Source organism: Notolepis coatsorum, assembly GCF_963971535.1.
Source record: "Notolepis coatsorum genome assembly, chromosome: 6".
NCBI classification, from domain to species: Eukaryota; Metazoa; Chordata; class Actinopteri; order Aulopiformes; family Paralepididae; genus Notolepis; species Notolepis coatsorum.
This window is the reverse complement of record NC_140170.1, coordinates 48,918,151-48,935,605: the sequence shown is the minus strand read 5'-3', so window position 1 is coordinate 48,935,605 and position 17,455 is coordinate 48,918,151. Positions and strand designations below refer to the sequence as shown.

The 17,455-nt window shown below is 49.2% G+C and overlaps 1 long non-coding RNA gene across 1 annotated transcript in view; it reads right to left on the bottom strand.

Moving 5' to 3' along the window:
• Positions 1-17,400: 17,400 nt before the first annotated feature.
• The window catches only part of LOC311230384, a 4,752-nt gene continuing 4,697 nt past the window's right edge, over positions 17,401-17,455 (bottom strand). The window contains exon 3 of the long non-coding RNA XR_014619800.1: positions 17,401-17,455. This is a non-coding gene — a long non-coding RNA (uncharacterized lncRNA).

Sequence of the window (17,455 nt, the reverse complement as noted above, 5' to 3'; positions counted from 1 at the left end):
TGGAGTCGTATGATTCTTCAGTGCAAGGGATCAATTATATTATTTCTGAGTATAATGTATAATGGCTGAGAAACCACATGTCTAAATGGTAACAAAGGCCTCTAACCCGTGGTCACACCAAGGGTTAAAATCACATTTTCTTGTCCAGCGTACAAATGTTGATTTTGAATGTATGAGAGGCGATAAAAGAGTTCTTATCCAGGGAAAACATGCAGTCTTATGTGTCAAACCACCCTGAAGCCTCGCTGACAGAGTCCTCGTCATCTGAGCTGAGGCTCTCTGATCTGAGCTGAGGGTCTCTGTTCTGGGCTGAGGGTCTCTGTTCTGGGCCGAGGGTCTCTGTTCTGGGCTCCACTGCTTCCTGCTGGTCCATAACTTCCTGGGGAGACGACTTGATGTCTGCTGCTAGATCCAAGTGAGCTTTAACACATGCAAGAATCAAGAATCAGCCATGTGGTATATCGACAGCAACATATACAGATTGCAGAAGTGATATTCCACTAGTCCCGACTCCCGCCCCCTGGTTCAAAATAACTTAATTTTAACATTGTGCAAATGTGCCTCAGGGAATATATTTTATATATTTTTTATATATATGTTGTAAACAAATACAACTTCTGCCGGTAATGATAATCGTGTATTCATTTAAGGCCGAAATGAGGGAGTTGAACTACACTTTTGTTTACGAATGGACTACATTTCCCGACCAGTCACCTTCAAGTATCGTCAAAGTTATTATTAAACATTAAAGGAAATGTCTTTGATTATGACCAATCCGGTCAAAATTCCCTTCCATTAAATGAGCCAAGAGCTAAACTTCTCTCCCTCATTATCACGCGTGCCACAGCACAACCACTACCAAGCCACATTACCAAATTCTCACGTGAGCCTATTACCTCTGATTACTCCCAGGTGTTCCCTCTCCGCTAAGACAGTATATATACGCTCCTCCACCAGCTCCAAGCTTCTCAGTCCCAATGGTCGCTCCCTCAGCGTCCACCACCAGTCAGACCTGCTCCCAGCTACTAGGCCTCTCTCCAGGCCAACCTGCTCCCAGCTACTAGGCCTCTCTCCAGGCCAACCTGCTCCCAGCTACTAGGCCTCTCTCCAGGCCAACCTGCTCCCAGCTACTAGGCCTCTCTCCAGGCCAACCTGCTCCCAGCTACTAGGCCTCTCTCCAGGCCAACCTGCTCCCAGCTACTAGGCCTCTCTCCAGGCCAACCTGCTCCCAGCTACTAGGCCTCTCTCCAGGCCAACCTGCTCCCAGCTACTAGGCCTCTCTCCAGGCCAACCTGCTCCCAGCTACTAGGCCTCTCTCCAGGCCAACCTGCTCCCAGCTACTAGGCCTCTCTCCAGGCCAACCTGCTCCCAGCTACTAGGCCTCTCTCCAGGCCAACCTGCTCCCAGCTACTAGGCCTCTCTCCAGGCCAACCTGCTCCCAGCTACTAGGCCTCTCTCCAGGCCAACCTGCTCCCAGCTACTAGGCCTCTCTCCAGGCCAACCTGCTCCCAGCTACTAGGCCTCTCTCCAGGCCAACCTGCTCCCAGCTACTAGGCCTCTCTCCAGGCCAACCTGCTCCCAGCTACTAGGCCTCTCTCCAGGCCAACCTGCTCCCAGCTACTAGGCCTCTCTCCAGGCCAACCTGCTCCCAGCTACTAGGCCTCTCTCCAGGCCAACCTGCTCCCAGCTACTAGGCCTCTCTCCAGGCCAACCTGCTCCCAGCTACTAGGCCTCTCTCCAGGCCAACCTGCTCCCAGCTACTAGGCCTCTCTCCAGGCCAACCTGCTCCCAGCTACTAGGCCTCTCTCCAGGCCAACCTGCTCCCAGCTACTAGGCCTCTCTCCAGGCCAACCTGCTCCCAGCTACTAGGCCTCTCTCCAGGCCAACCTGCTCCCAGCTACTAGGCCTCTCTCCAGGCCAACCTGCTCCCAGCTACTAGGCCTCTCTCCAGGCCAACCTGCTCCCAGCTACTAGGCCTCTCTCCAGGCCACAACAGCAACTTCCCGTACAGCAGGTTGCCAAGCCATTGGCACTTTATTCAAATTGAGACTTTGCTTCCCTCCTGCCGGTGCAGAACCCAAAGAGGCGTCGTCCGGGAAGGGCCGTGACCGCCGGGGCCTCCCCTCTTGCCGCGCAGGCCAAGGACAAGGCGCCTCACGCCCTACTAGGCCTCGTCCAGAAGGCTCCCCATCGGGACTCCCCCCTTCTCCAGGCCTGAACAAGGCTACAGAGACGGAGCACCACCCCAGGGAGGGTCTTTCCCACCGTGGCTTCCCTTCCGCTGGTGCCAACAACCGACAGCGTCTCACCCCCCCCCCCCCCCCCCCCCCTCGCTCCTTCCTGGTTGCCAGGTACCCAGGAGACCCCCTACGATGGCAGCTGAGGAGCCCAGCGGCGCGCCCTGGTCCCCCCTGAAGCACACCGAGCATGCGTCTATGTTCCTGCTTCCAACCTCTCCAGCCCAAACTGTCTGGCGAGGGGTTCGGCGTCATGGGCTGTTCCTTCCAGCGGGAGAGTCAGTTCTCCAGCACACGATCGGCAACATATTCACGACATGGGGCGACAATTGCGTCCTCCCCTCATCCAGGCCAAAGTGCCTACAAGTACATCAAGCTATCCTTCAAGACCAACAAAGAATACACAATACTGTAATGTATGTAACGCAAACTAATAATAACAAAGAGGGTTCCTCCCGTCTCTCCACTAGTAACCTACTGCTATTCAAACACGACTATAGGCAAGCTGAAGCCAGACCCGGACCCACCACACAACCCCTGTGTGCTTTGCTGCCAAAAGAAGTGCATCCGTTCAGCATCCATCACTGACATTGAGTTAAGCTACAGTTAGTTAGTGCCTATTAGTAGGCAGAGCTAAAGCTAACATTACCCCCCCCCCCCCCTAACCCTAACCCCCCCCCCCCCAGGCCTTATCTTTGCTTCAATAAGGATGAGTAAAATGGCATCAAATACGTGTTAATTAAGCAAAGATGGAAAAAGGAAACAATTAAATCGATGACCCAATGCAAGCAACTGAAAGTTCTGCAAGTCTTTCAGTTAAATATTAATTTATTTATAGAAACACAGTTTGTTTGAATGAATGAATGAATGAATGAATGAAAAACTTTATTAACAGGTTGCAGAATGGGTACAATACAGTACGGCTCAATACACACAATTGTTAAGGGGATGCAGACCAGAGAAAGACTTTAGTCTTGTTTACATCAGGGTCCCCCATTTTCAATTCATATATGACATATGCAACATACATGACATACAGGTATATAGTACTGTTACATTTGTGACATAATATACGATATGCAAATATACAGTTTATAGTTTTAACAGCCAATAGACAGTTGAGTTGGTGTCTCACCATGTATCTGTTCCTGTATCCAGAACCTGAGTGCTGCTACTGAGGTGAACACAGCCGGTTCCTGGGAACCTCCACAGCCCTCCTCGCTCCCCCTGCTGCTGCTGCCGCCGCTCCTCCTCCTCATCCCTGGCGCTCCCTGGCCCACGCCACCCCTCACCCCCAGGAGCACATAGCTGGAGTCAGCCCTCTGGCACACCAGGGCTGCCCCTCTGCCACCCTGCAGGACGAGAAGACCATAAGAGAGTTTGGCTGGATGGCATGGCTGGCTGCCCCCTCTCTAGAACTGTGAAGTGCTGACTTCAACACAAGATACGAATTGGTCACTTTTATTAAATGCTAATGGGGCATTTAAAGAGAGACTGGTAGCAATCTATAAGTGCCTAGATGAGCTGTCATAAAAACTATACTTACTATACTTTAAATGTTGCTGCAGATGGCTGCCATGTGCCATCTGGAAAAATGCCTTCGTGTATGTTTTTCCTCAGAGAGGTATATGCCAGAGAAATTCTCTGTGGAACCAATGCTTTAAAAAGCAACAGCCATAGAACAGGATTAAACGTTGCCGTTACTAAAGACTGACTCTGGAATGTCATCCGGAAAAATATGGGCAATATTAGTGAATGTAAATCGCAAATTGTGTAAATTGTGATATATTCCTATATTAGGAGTGTAGTTTTTTTTTATGCTCATTATTTTTTACTCAAATTTAACTTTGTCTTCCTTGAACTTGCTTATTAGACACTGAATAACCCTTGCACTGATCGAACCACATTCTTTTGTAGAGTCAATCCATATCACCTGAAGTGTGAATGTGATAGACCACCAGAAAGTACTCAACACTCTAACTTACCATCCACATCTACATTATGTTCCTCTGAAAAATGTAAAAAGAGTTATTATTCTTCGTCTGAGGTACTCAGGCAGGACCGTCAAGTTTACAAAGAAATGTCAGTTCCAAGAAATAAACACCAGGGGGTGACATATACCCACAAACACAAACGTGGTCGAGAGGTCCTTTTGGATTAAATTGTTCAGAGCAGGCAGTATGTATCCCTTCCTTTTACTGTATTTCAATAGTCTAGACACCCATGGCCTAGTCAAGCTGTATCATAAGCCATTGCATTGCACATTGAAGCATGTTTGTGTGATATCATTGAGCTCATTATACTGTACACGGCTGGGTTATAGTACTGTACACACTATCACCTATTGCTTGGATAGGGATTGGAGTCAATGTTAAATATTCCTCTTAACTTTATTTTGTCTGAATCCACACACACAGTTAATTCCTTACCGTGCAGTCGTCTTGTAGGTGACTGTGTGGTGCTGGTGTAACACACAGCATGGTGTCAGTCAGACCGCTGGTGCTGGAGCGCCGCTCACATTCAGCACGACTCATTAGTAAAACCTCATTATCGTACACTCTGACGTGCTGTGAGTCACCTGAGGACACACACAACGGGAAATAAACACGTGCGGTTTGGGTAATTAATCAGTGATGTTGCAGTCGTGATGATGGAGGTCGTGGTGTGGCTCACTAATGTGATACGAGCCACATTTCTGCACTGAAATGTCTCCGTAACGTATTATTGTTCCTTGGATCTGGTTCTGATTCTCACCTGATCCTGATTTTCAAGTCAGACACACCACATTGGTTTGTTACAGTGGTCTCTATATATAAGATATTATATCATCATCATACTATCATTAACTCATTCAGCGCCAGCGTGTACGCCACGCTTGAAAAGATGGTCATTTTCACGGTGCGTCACAATGTTTTGCAGAGCTATATCTATATTCTATATTATAGCTAAGGAGACAATACTATGGCTCATTTGACAGTCACTATCTCTCGTCCAACATGTAAAAAAGAGTAATCATTTTTCATGTATACGTCCGTGTGTTATCCCGTGGTGAATATTGTATAGTTTCAGAGTGATCCGGGCTAATTCCTGGAAGCTGAGTTATGGAGCGCTATGTGCATTTTGCGAAAGTCGTTCGCGTTGCTCGCCTGGACGCCTGAATTCTTTCCCCACTACATTTACAGTTCCGCGTTCGCGTTTTGCGCTCTGATTGGCCACTGACGTTTCTGGTCGCGCCAATCGAGTGACGGCAAGTTCTTTCGCCGGTTAAGCTTAGGCACTCTTTCGAAGTTGGTTAAGGTTAGAGTTTGTCTTAGAGCAGGGCGATAGAACACCAGCCCTGATTCCAAACTCTAACCTTAACCAACTTCGAAAGAGTCGCCTAAGCTTAACCAGTGATAAACTAGGCGTTAGGTAGTTTGCAGCTGCTCGAGGCGGAAATGGGCGCGTCACGCAATTGGGCGCACATGTCACATGACCAGAAACGTCAGTGGCCAATCAGATTGCACCCGGAACCTTCGGTGGCCAATCAGATCGCAGAACACGCACGAGGAACTGGAAATGTAGTGGGGAAAGAATAGACGCCGCCTGGACACGATACTATTTCAAAGGTCAAAGGTCAAAGGTATTTAATAAAGGTATTATTTATAAAATCAAAGGTATATAATAGGTATTATGTTTCATCATGAAGGCATCAAAGGGGGGGGGTTGTGATGCTTTGATCGTCAGCAACGGCATACGTTTTGGAGTATTTGACATGATCATTGTGATCGATGTGAAATCATTGTAGGATCAAAGTAGGATTGATGTCATATAGTCCTTACCTTTGCTAGGAGGTATTATAAAATGATTATTCCAATGGTCTGATCGCGATTTCCAGTATTGATGTCCATCGGGTCCTTGACATGAAATGGGACAAACTATGCATCAAGTGTGCTGTACACGTTCCAAGTGGCTCGAATGAAGCCTTTCACCCCACCCCTCCTGCCCACCGAACCACATCCAATGTACAGCCCCACCCCACCTACCCAACCTCTCCCAATGTACAGTTTTTACGTCAAATGTATATACTCTTTTCTGGACTCTTTTTGTATCACAAACAGTACTGTATTTGCAAATCTGGTATGTCATAAATGTATAGATGTAGCAGTACTGTCTATCTGTATGTCATGTATGTGTCATATATGTCCTGATGAATTGAAAATGGGGGACCCTGATGTAAACAAGACAAAAGTCTTTCTCTGGTCTGCATCCCCTTAACAATTGTGTGTATTGAGCTGTACTGTATTGTACCCATTCTGCAATCTGTTAATAAACTTTTCAATCAATCAATCAATCAATCAATTCACTTGCCCGGGTCCCATTTCTCCGCCCAGACCATATAAAATGTAACACACAGTGTGAAATAAGGTTTCAAAGGGTAGGCGATACTGCCACCTAGCAGGATTCGGCTGGCATTGCAATCTCGAGGTCTCAGAATGAGTCCCAATGATACACCGGGCCGTGAGTCTGTATAGAATATTAAAATCGAATAAAAGAAAAAACTATGAAAACTATTGAAAACCCGAGTATAGTCTAGTTCGGGCGCTCAACCGCTGGCGAGATAACCCGACTATAGTCGCGATTGGCGCTGAATGTGTTAATAATGGCAACAACAACGATGATGATGATGATGATGATGATGATGATGATGATGATGATAATGATGATGATGATGATGATGATGATGATAGTAATAATCATTTGAAAGAGGGCAAATCTCCACCAGGCAGAAAAACACACAAAAACACTGAAACTCTCCTTATAGGCATTAGCTAATGCTAACAAACACACAGACAGACACATTGACTAATCTCCAATTATAGCTATTAGCATTAGCATGGTAACACTAGTAGATGGTAGCATAGGTGAGGTGATAGGAAGTATGGGAAGCATGTTAGGAAGCATAGGAAGGAAGTTAGGAAGCATAGGAAGGAAGTTAGGAAGCATAGGAAGGAAGTTAGGAAGGATGTTAGGAAGCAGGAATGTTTTTAATGCATAGGTAACAAGCGGTTCAATATGGCCAAAGAGTCCCTGAGGTTCTGATCAGCGAACCTGTGTAGTATCGCCCTCTTGTGTTCAAAAGGTATAACTTTGTACTGAATATCTATTTGAATGGACAATGATGGAAATTAATTAAAATAAAATACTTGTTGTTGATTTAAAAAATATATTTCAGGATTCACGTCCCTGGCCTGGCCCAGTTTCATGCACTACAGCCTTTAGTTGGCGAGATTAACTGAATAGATAGACAATTAATACATACAGTATGTGTTTCAACAGTATTATTACCTGTTAACCTGCAATGAGTCTCCTGGCCATTTTCGTTTTCGTTTTTGAGGACTGCATACTTCTTTTGCAAACCAACACAACATACTTTATACTTTATAGCACATGCATGAGCCTGGTCTCTTTTGAAAGATGACATTCTGACGTTTCTGATTCCAGAAAAAACGTTTAGTGCTGCTAACGTAATATAGTAACATAGGTCTGAACTTGAGTTGTAAAAAAACGTGTTACTCAAGTTTTTCTGTAGTAGTTAGTCCAGAGGTAGTATTTCCCCAGAAGGTGGTATGGCTTAGAACGGAGCCATAGCCTGAAGCCTTATGTAGTACATATCCAAATTTCATAAAGATCCATTCCGAAATGAGTGATTAGGAGTGATTTTGGTAAACTGTGTACAAAGAAAAACTCAGTTTTCTCATAGACTTCAATTCATTTGGCTTCCTGTTAAATAATTTAGTTGTTCACCTAGATCCCTGATTCACACATCCCCACATGGGGTATCATTGGAAGCCACACTCATTGGCTACAACGATCCACAATCATTTTTGAGATTGGATCTAGATTGAAGGAACTACTGCAGCCTGAGTCGGGAGTGGTATTTTGCGCAATACCGTGTACTTTGCACAAACCTAAAATACCGGCATGTAACTCGAGAACCGCTGAACGGATTTTGTCGGATTTTGTCGCTATCGACAGGCAACAAATAAGCCTTCAAGTCGATATATATATATATTGTATTACAAAATATGCACACCCGAGCCACTAGGGGTCGCCAAAGTGCCGGTTGCAAAAAGTCAGAAAAACGTCCCATATGAGGGACGTTGCAGTTAAGAGGTTCACAAATAAAGTGTCATGTTAAACACAGACGTTACATCCAGACCTTGGTCATTTGTTTTCCCGCACAAGTGAAAGTTGCCACATATGCAAGTGCAAAATCCTGCCAAGAAACACTTGAGGCATCCCTTTGTACCAACTGCCATACGTCTCTACAATAACACACGTGGTCATGGCCCTGGCCTTAGCCAGCTAGACTGCTAGTCTCTACAATAACACACGTGGTCATGGCCCTGGCCTTAGCCAGCTAGACTGCTAGTCTCTACAATAACACACGTGGTCATGGCCCTGGCCTTAGCCAGCTAGACTGCTAGTCTCTACAATAACACACGTGGTCATGGCCCTGGCCTTAGCCTTAGCCAGCTAGACTGCTAGTCTCTACAATAACACACGTGGTCATGGCCCTGGCCTTAGCCAGCTAGACTGCTAGTCTCTACAATAACACACGTGGTCATGGCCCTGGCCTTAGCCAGCTAGACTGCTAGTCTCTACAATAACACACGTGGTCATGGCCCTGGCCTTAGCCAGCTAGACTGCTAGTCTCTACAATAACACACGTGGTCATGGCCCTGGCCTTAGCCAGCTAGACTGCTAGTCTCTACAATAACACACGTGGTCATGGCCCTGGCCTTAGCCAGCTAGACTGCTAGTCTCTACAATAACACACATGGTCATGGCCCTGGCCTTAGCCAGCTAGACTGCTAGTCTCTACAATAACACACATGGTCATGGCCCTGGCCTTAGCCAGCTAGACTGCTAGTCTAGTTACCGAATGCAACCGTTTAGAATAGTGGTTCTCAACTGCTGCGAAAACAAAGATAATATTTTCTACATTAACCCTTTCACTACCACACTACAGAAGGCTAACCCTTTCACTACCACACTACATAAGGTTAACCCTTTCACTACCACACTACAAAGGGTTAACCTTTTCACTACCACGCTATTATGATATATTCTATGTCTTGTATCACATTTACAAGCGAAATGATTTGGTGGAAGTGTGCAGCAACAGCGTATTGGACTTCCAACTGACCCCCACCAAAGACTCCGATCTTTGGACCGCACTCAGTCTGGCGACGGCCCCGCTGTGAGCACGTTAAATATCAAGAGAAAAGACAGAATAAAACAAATATAAAAGTATGAAGAAGGAGGGTGCGTGGACTGTATGTGAAAACAATATATCTCTGAGTAGACCCTTAACTACATTGTAATATTGTGACCAGGAGAAATCAAGTAGATGCCTTATGTTTGAGGATACACATCAACCCTGTGGTCATATCAGTAGTGTTGTTATTAGGTTGGTCATATTGCCATGGTCTTTGGCGGGCACACAGTACCACGTGTCTGAGTTGGGCAGTGCGGCTGACCACACCTCAAGAGATTCCTACGGCATAGTGCCTGTTTGGTTAGTGGGCTTAACCTCTGTATTGTTGATATTAATCAGGTTCCCACCTCAGCACGTACTGCACAGCTGACCGCTGAGGGTTTAAATCACCTTGACATCATTCCAGAAGTTTAAAACGGAGGTGAACGTATGTCACTCTCCTAACTCTCAGCAATTACTGTCAATGTGGAAGGTCCCTCCAACTTGCCTGGTTAAATATAAATAAATGAACTAAAATCTCACGATTCATTCAATTGCCAAAGTACTACTGTAGCCTACCTATTGGCTCTGCCCATCCCGAGACAGTGCACACCTGGAAGGGCGGAGCTTCCTGTTCCTCTTTCTGGTTGGGCAGGCAGATGGTCTGAGCATGCTCAGGGAGGCGCAGTGGCGAGGACAGTTGTAGCAGTGCTGCATCATGGTCCTGAGAGCGGGGGTCATAATGAGGGTGGAGAATAACCCTGGAGACATCACACCTCTGTGGAAAGCACACACACACACACACACACACACACACACACACACACGCACACACACACACACACACACACATACAGTTACAGTTACACACACAAGCAAAAACACATGGGCGGGCGCATGCCCTTAGACATATTGATGATTGTACACACACACATACAGACACAACAAGTGTGTGCTGATGTGTAAATAATGCAATAGTAGAACGCACATAGTACACACACATTCATATATTGTATGTATGAGAACACACATAGTACACACATTCATATACTGTATGTATGTGAACACACATACTGTAGTACACACTACACACATTCATATACTGTATGTATGATAACACACATACTGTAGTACACACACATTCATATACTGTATGTATGATAACACACATACTGTAGTACACACACATTCATATACTGTATGTATGAGAACACACATAGTACACACATCCATATACTGTATGTATGAGAACACACATAGTACACACACATACAGACGGTACAAACATATGGGCACACAAACATAAATGCACACACACACACACACACACACACACACACACACACACACACACACACACAGTCACATTCACATTCACATGATTATAACAGCAATTTATAATGAAGAATAACATCATGAGAGGAGAGGAAGCCAGAGAGAGGAAAAGAGAAGAAGTAAAGAGGAAAGGAAGAAAATAGATGAGAGGAGGAAAAGAGGAGAAAAGAGGAGAAGAAGAAAAGAGAGGAGAGGAAGAAAAGAGGAGAGGAAGAAAAGAGATGAGAGGAAGAAAATAGGAGAGGAAGAAAATATGAGAAAAGAGGAGAGGAAGAAAAGAGAGGAGATGAAGAAAAGAAAAGAAAAGAGGAAAGGAAGAAAAGAGGAGAGGAAGAAAAGAAAAGAGAGGAAGATATATGACAAAAGAAGGAATAGACAGAACAGATAAGTGGAGATGACAGAGTATAATGTTATATAACGTATTTGCTTTCGCGTCCCGCTCTGAGCCTTACGAGATACCTCCCATCTCCTGGGATACCTATTGTATCTCCCACGAACAAATTACATGCACCCCACCTGTATGGGGCCCCGCCCCTTATGGTGGCACAGCCCATATAACCATGACTCTGGTCATGAAACACCCTTCCTCTATTTTCGTCCCAGCGTATTGGATGCGTGCACCATACGAGACTAGCGGAATGAAAAGATTAAGGAAGATTCGTAATGTTGAGGGCTTACCGGAGAGTTGTTTTTCCCTGGATTCTCCGGAGCTTGTTTCGGCGACACATGAGATCTGTGCTGGTGGTTCCTCGGCTGACGGCGACGGACCGAGGGGCAGCGTACAAGGTTTGGCTAACGGGTCGGCTTGTACAAAGGTGAGGTCTGTGTCAGTAGGCATCAATGTCGGTGTTGGTCGTGCTGTGGAGTATGTTTCGGCACCAGGGCCGGGGCGGCTTGGCGATCGTTCCACTGTAGTGGGCGATGTCCTGGCGATCCTGGAACATGCTGTTGACGCTAATGCTACTGCTGTTTTTTCTGCTGACGCTGATGTTGACGCTGGAATGTCTAATAATCCCTGCCGCGGGATTCCGCTTTTCCCTCCTCTTGCCAGCTTCATTGATGAAGGTCAGTCGGTGGTGGATGTGGGGGGGTTCGCTGAGCTCTATTTACCTTTTTTGCGGGTGAAGGGGCTGACGACGGGGTGCAGGCCGGGGGTACCTTGGCTAAGTAGCCAGGTAGCTTCTTTTTTGTGCCCAGGCGGGGATGAACGACGTTCCGCCCGGCCGTTGCTTGATAGCATGTCGGCTCGGAGGGTGGCAGTATGGACGAATGAGTGGTATACTGCTGCAGGATGGCATTTAGCGGCGGCCAGTGTTTTGGCTCAGCTGGCTACTTTCCTATCCAAGATGGCGTCGGGTTGTAGGTCTTTGGGTCCAACCGACACTATGAACGTGATTCATGTTTGTGGTGTTATAGAGATCTTGACTCAGTCGCAAGCTATAACTGCGGGGAGGATTCGGATGCTATCGACTTTGGTTGTTAGGCATGTTTGGTTGGAGCAGTCTCCTCTTGGGGAAGAGGATAGGTTTTCTCTCCTCACGACTCCTTTTTCCACAGATAGTCTTTTTGGGCGTTCTGTGGAGGCGCAGGCGGTTATTGATCCGGGTCCTACACCGCCTCACGCTGTGCAGCCAGGGGTGGGAGCACGGTCTCGTCAACGACTGTGGCGAGATCCTCGACAGGCGGCCATGTTTCCCCCGCCAGTGCCCTGGTTGGAGAATCGACAGGGTATCGCAAGGCCGACAGTCTTGGCGGCCGAGGGATCGGCCATTTTGGGTGATTTCGGGTTTGGTAAACCAACCCGTCGTCATTTTGCCGTGAGCAGCCCGCTCCCGTTCAATCCTCTCTCTGGTACCCCCAGAAGCGGGGCTCTGAGCGTTCTCTTTTGGCTGCGGGCCGCGAACCTTCATTGAAGCGTATGCGGCCCCATTCTTCGCTTCTCATGGAGACAGGGGCTGACACCCAGTTGATGGCTGAGCCTGGGTCTGTCCGTGAGAATGTTCCGTCGTCGCGTGGTTCCTACACCGCAGGTTGTGGGTGGGTGGAACCTGGTGTTACAGCTGCCACTAGCTCCAGTGGTCAGCAGGGGGACTCGGTGCCTCTTCTGTTGAATGCTCAGCAGGGGTTACCCCGGCTTCGCCCTCGCCAGGCGAGGTGTCGCGCTGTTGCCTCCCACTCCCGTCAAACCGGCAGTGGTCTGCAAAGGAGAGGCGAGCGTGATTTGAGTGATAGCAATATCACTGCAGGGCTTCGGCGTGTAGGAGCCCATGGGGTCCTCAGGCCTTGCGTGTCTGGCTGCGGAACAACTCCTCAGCGTGTGCTGGAGGGGTGTTCAGGGGGTGAGTGTGTGTCCACAAGTTTGATGACCGCTCCTCCCATATCAAACCGGCCCTTTCTGTCGGGGTCCCCCCTTGGGTGCTTTGCACGACGGGGGGGACCGGGCCAATTATCTGCTGTTCCTTGCGGCCCAGCGTCAGTTGACGGCGGGGGCGCTGTGGGATTATATTCACATATGGCGACGGGAATGCCCTTTGAATCGGTGGATGAGGAGAACGTTAGAGGCGGGGCTGGTTTTGCAGTTTGCGCGGCCCCATCCTCCGTTCTCAGGTTTGGTGCCGACCCTATTGTTAGGGTCGGGCGCAGTGACAGCCCTGGCCGACGAGATCCAATCTCTGTTGGCGAAGCAGGCCGTCGTTGTGGTCCCGAGAGAGGACGCAATGTCAGGCGTCTACTCCCGTTATTTTCTGGTGCCCAAGAAAACTGGGGGGGTCAGACCTATACTGAATCTGTCCATGTTCAATCGGTTGATTGTAGTGAGACCGTTCAGGATGTTGACCGTCCGACTCCTTCTGCTTGCTGTCAGGAGGGGGGACTGGTTCACCTCCATAGACCTGAAGGATGCGTATTTTCACATACCCATTTTCCCTCCTCACAGGAAGTTCCTACGGTTCCTGTTTCAGGGCGTAGCGTACGAGTACCACAGAATGCCGTTCGGTTATTCTCTGGCTCCCCGCACATTCACCAAGTGCGTGGCGGCTGCTCTGGGGCCTTTACGTCGTCGGGGGATACGAGTCCTGTTCTATCTCGACGACATTCTGCTCCTCGGCCGTTCAGAGGAGGTTGCCAGGTCTCATACTCGACTGGTGGTGGAATTCCTCACCAGCCTGGGTTTTGCTGTGAATTGGAAGAAGAGTACCCCTCTTCCCAGTCAACAGGTGGAGTACTTGGGCTTGACATTGAGGTCGAAGCCCATGCTTGCGACCCTCTCGGAGCAGCGTCGGGGGGATCTCCATCACGCGCTCGGGGGTTTCCGTCTGGGAGGGACGGTTACGGCGCTGCAGGTGATGCGTCTGCTGGGCTTTATGTCGGCGGCCCACACGGTGGTCCCTCTTGGCCTCCTCTTTATGAGGCGGATACAGAGGTGGTTTCTCTCTTTGAGAATAGATCCGGTGTGGGGCAAAGGGAGACGGTTGACGGTTCCTTTGTCGATATGGGGGGATCTCGCCCACTGGGGGAGGCTGGGTATCCTCTCCGCTGGGGTCCCCATGGGCAGCAGTGGCTCCCACGTCACGGTTTTCACCGACGCCTCTCTCACGGGTTGGGGAGGGGCGTTTCGGACCCATACAGTGGGGGGCAGCTGGACGGGTCATGCCGACCCAGCTGTCCTGCATATCAATGTGTTGGAGTTGAAGGCGGTCCTCAAACGGCTCGGCCACCTGGTGGTAGGCAAACACGTTTTGGTCAGGACGGACAATGTGACGGCGGCGGCGTATATCAACAGGCAGGGTGGGACTCGTTCCGCCCGCCTGCTCCGGGTGGCACGCGAACTGTTGCTATGGGCATCCCGCAGGCTGCGCAGTCTGCGGGCGCTCCACGTTCCTGGTACGGAAAATGTGGCGGCGGATATAATGTCTCGGGGCGGTCCTCGTCGCGACGAGTGGGAACTCCGCCCCGACATAGTCAGACAGATCTGGGATCGGTTCGGGGAGGCCTCGGTAGATCTGTTTGCGTGCCGACGTTCTCACAAGTGCCCCTTGTGGTTCTCGCTCAGTCGAGCGGATCATCCCCCCTTGGGGGTGGATGCCTTCTCGACCTTTCCGTGGCCGCCCGGTCTTCTGTACGCCTTCCCTCCTGTACAGCTGTTGAGTCAGCTGTTGGAGCGGATACGGAGGGAGCGCAGGACGGTGATCCTGGTCGCGCCGGACCGGGGCACGTCAGTGTGGTTCCCGGTCTTAATCCAGCTTCTGGTCGCTCCTCCTTGGGTCATTCCGTGGTCAGCGACGGCCCTCTCGCAGCACAACGGAGTGCTTTTCCAGCCTCCGGTGTTGGGTCAACGCCTGGTGGTGTGGCTGGTGGGAGGGTGAGTCTGGAGAGGATGGATCCCGCGGTGGTTGATACCATCCGGTGTGCGCATGCTCCCTCCACTGTCGCGGTTTACGCGGGCAGGTGGCGTGCGTTCCAAGAGTGGTGTACGGGGGGGGGCTGGGACCCAGTCTCCTGCCCCCTGGATGCTGTTCTGGGTTATCTCCAGTCTCTTCTTGGTAGGCTGTCGGCTTCGACAGTGAGGGTATATGCGGCAGCTATATCCTCCTATCATGAGGGTTTTGAGGGGACTGTTTTGTTCAGCCACCCTCTTGTGAAGCGTTTCCTGCTTGGCGCTCGACGCGTTAAGCCGGTGCAACGCTCCTTGGCTCCGACTTGGGATCTTCAATTGGTCCTCGGTCGGTTGTCCTTGGCCCCGTTTGAGCCGCTCGAGCAGGCGCCGTTGGGACAGCTGTCTTTCAAGACAGCGTTCCTACTGGCTGTCACTTCCGCTAAACGCGTGGGTGAGCTCTGTGCTCTCTCGGTACGTCCAGAGTGCCTGTCTTTTCGGACCGATTGCGGTGCCACTCTGCGACCTAATCCTGCTTTCGTGCCTAAGAATATCTGGAGTTCCTTCCGCTCCCGGGATATTGTGGTTCAGGCTTTTCGTCCTCCTCCTCACACTAGTGAGTTAGATGCGGGCCTTCACCTGTCATGTCCAGTCCGTGCTTTGGGGATTTACCTCAGCCGTACTCAGGACTTCAGGGTTACCGACCAGCTTTTTGTCTGTTACGGTGGGGCTCGTGCTGGTAAGGCACTGTCGAAGCAGCGCCTGTCCCGTTGGTTGTGCGAGGGTATTACCCTCTGCTACACGTTGGCTGGGCAGGATCCCCCTGGGGGCGTCAGGGCGCACTCCACTCGTGGGGTGGCTGCCTCTGCCGCTCTCCTGGGTGGGGCTTCGGTGGAGGACATCTGTGCTGCAGCTTCATGGTCCTCACCGGGCCCCTTTGTAAGGTTTTACCTCATGGACATGACCGGGGGTTCTGTCTCCCAGGCGGTTCTGGGGTCTGTGGCCTTTCCTGCTTCCCGTCCTTTGGTCGGGTAGCAGGAGTGTATGGATATGGGCCACAGTGTGTTGAGTCACACGTGGTTCCGCCTGTACGGTGTGTTCAAGGGGTTCTAGTTCCCTCTTGTTCGCATTCAGGTGGAGTTAACTGCGCCCCCCCTTCGTTAGGAAGGATGGGGTGACAGGGCTCCCTGCACCCCTTGATGTGGGCTTACGGGTCCTCAGGGGGTACATCTGTCGGGTCTCGCGCCCGCTCTTCCCCATTATCTCGTAAGGCTCAGAGCGGGACGCGAAAGCAAATACGTTATATAACGATAGGTTATGTAGATAACCTAGTTATATTAGTATTGGCCGAGCGTCCCGCTCTGCGCGGCCCTGAGTTCCCTCTTGAGGGATCTTTTCCTGGGACGGGTTTTGGCGAGGAAGGGTGTTTCATGACCAGAGTCATGGTTATATGGGCTGTGCCACCATAAGGGGCGGGGCCCCATACAGGTGGGGTGCATGTAATTTGTTCGTGGGAGATACAATAGGTATCCCAGGAGATGGGAGGTATCTCGTAAGGCTCAGAGCGGGACGCTCAGCCAATACTAATATAACTAGGTTATCTACATAACCTATCGTTATATAACGTATTTGCTTTCGCGTCCCGCTCTGAGCCTTACGAGATAATGGGGAAGAGCGGGCGCGAGACCCGACAGATGTACCCCCTGAGGACCCGTAAGCCCACATCAAGGGGTGCAGGGAGCCCCCATCGTTAGTATTGAATCGGTTTCTCTAATCTTCAGAACCCAAATGACATTGTTAAACCTGATACTGTTAAAACAGAGCATTTGAAAGGATACATAAATATATACACAGTACACACACATATATATATTAAGCCTGTCAAAGTGAACGTGTTTTTTTTTTTTTTTACTAGACTTCAGGTGTATTATTGATACTCTCATTGATACTATGTTTGTTTCTGACTCAAAGTGTGTGTGTGTGTGTGCGTGTGTGTGTGTGCATGCGTGTGTGTGAGATAGAGAGATAAGTTGATAAGAGTATTCAAACTTGAAAAATATCCGTTTAAGGTAGATTTAGAACAGATACAAAATATGAGATTAATCACGATTAACTATGGACAATCATGCGATTAATCAGATTCAATATTTTAATAGATTGACAGCCTTAATATATATATATTATATATTATATACACACACACAGTATTGTACCTGTCTCTCAGCTCCTGTAATCACCACTGACCGCCTGCTGGGGGATTTGTCTTGT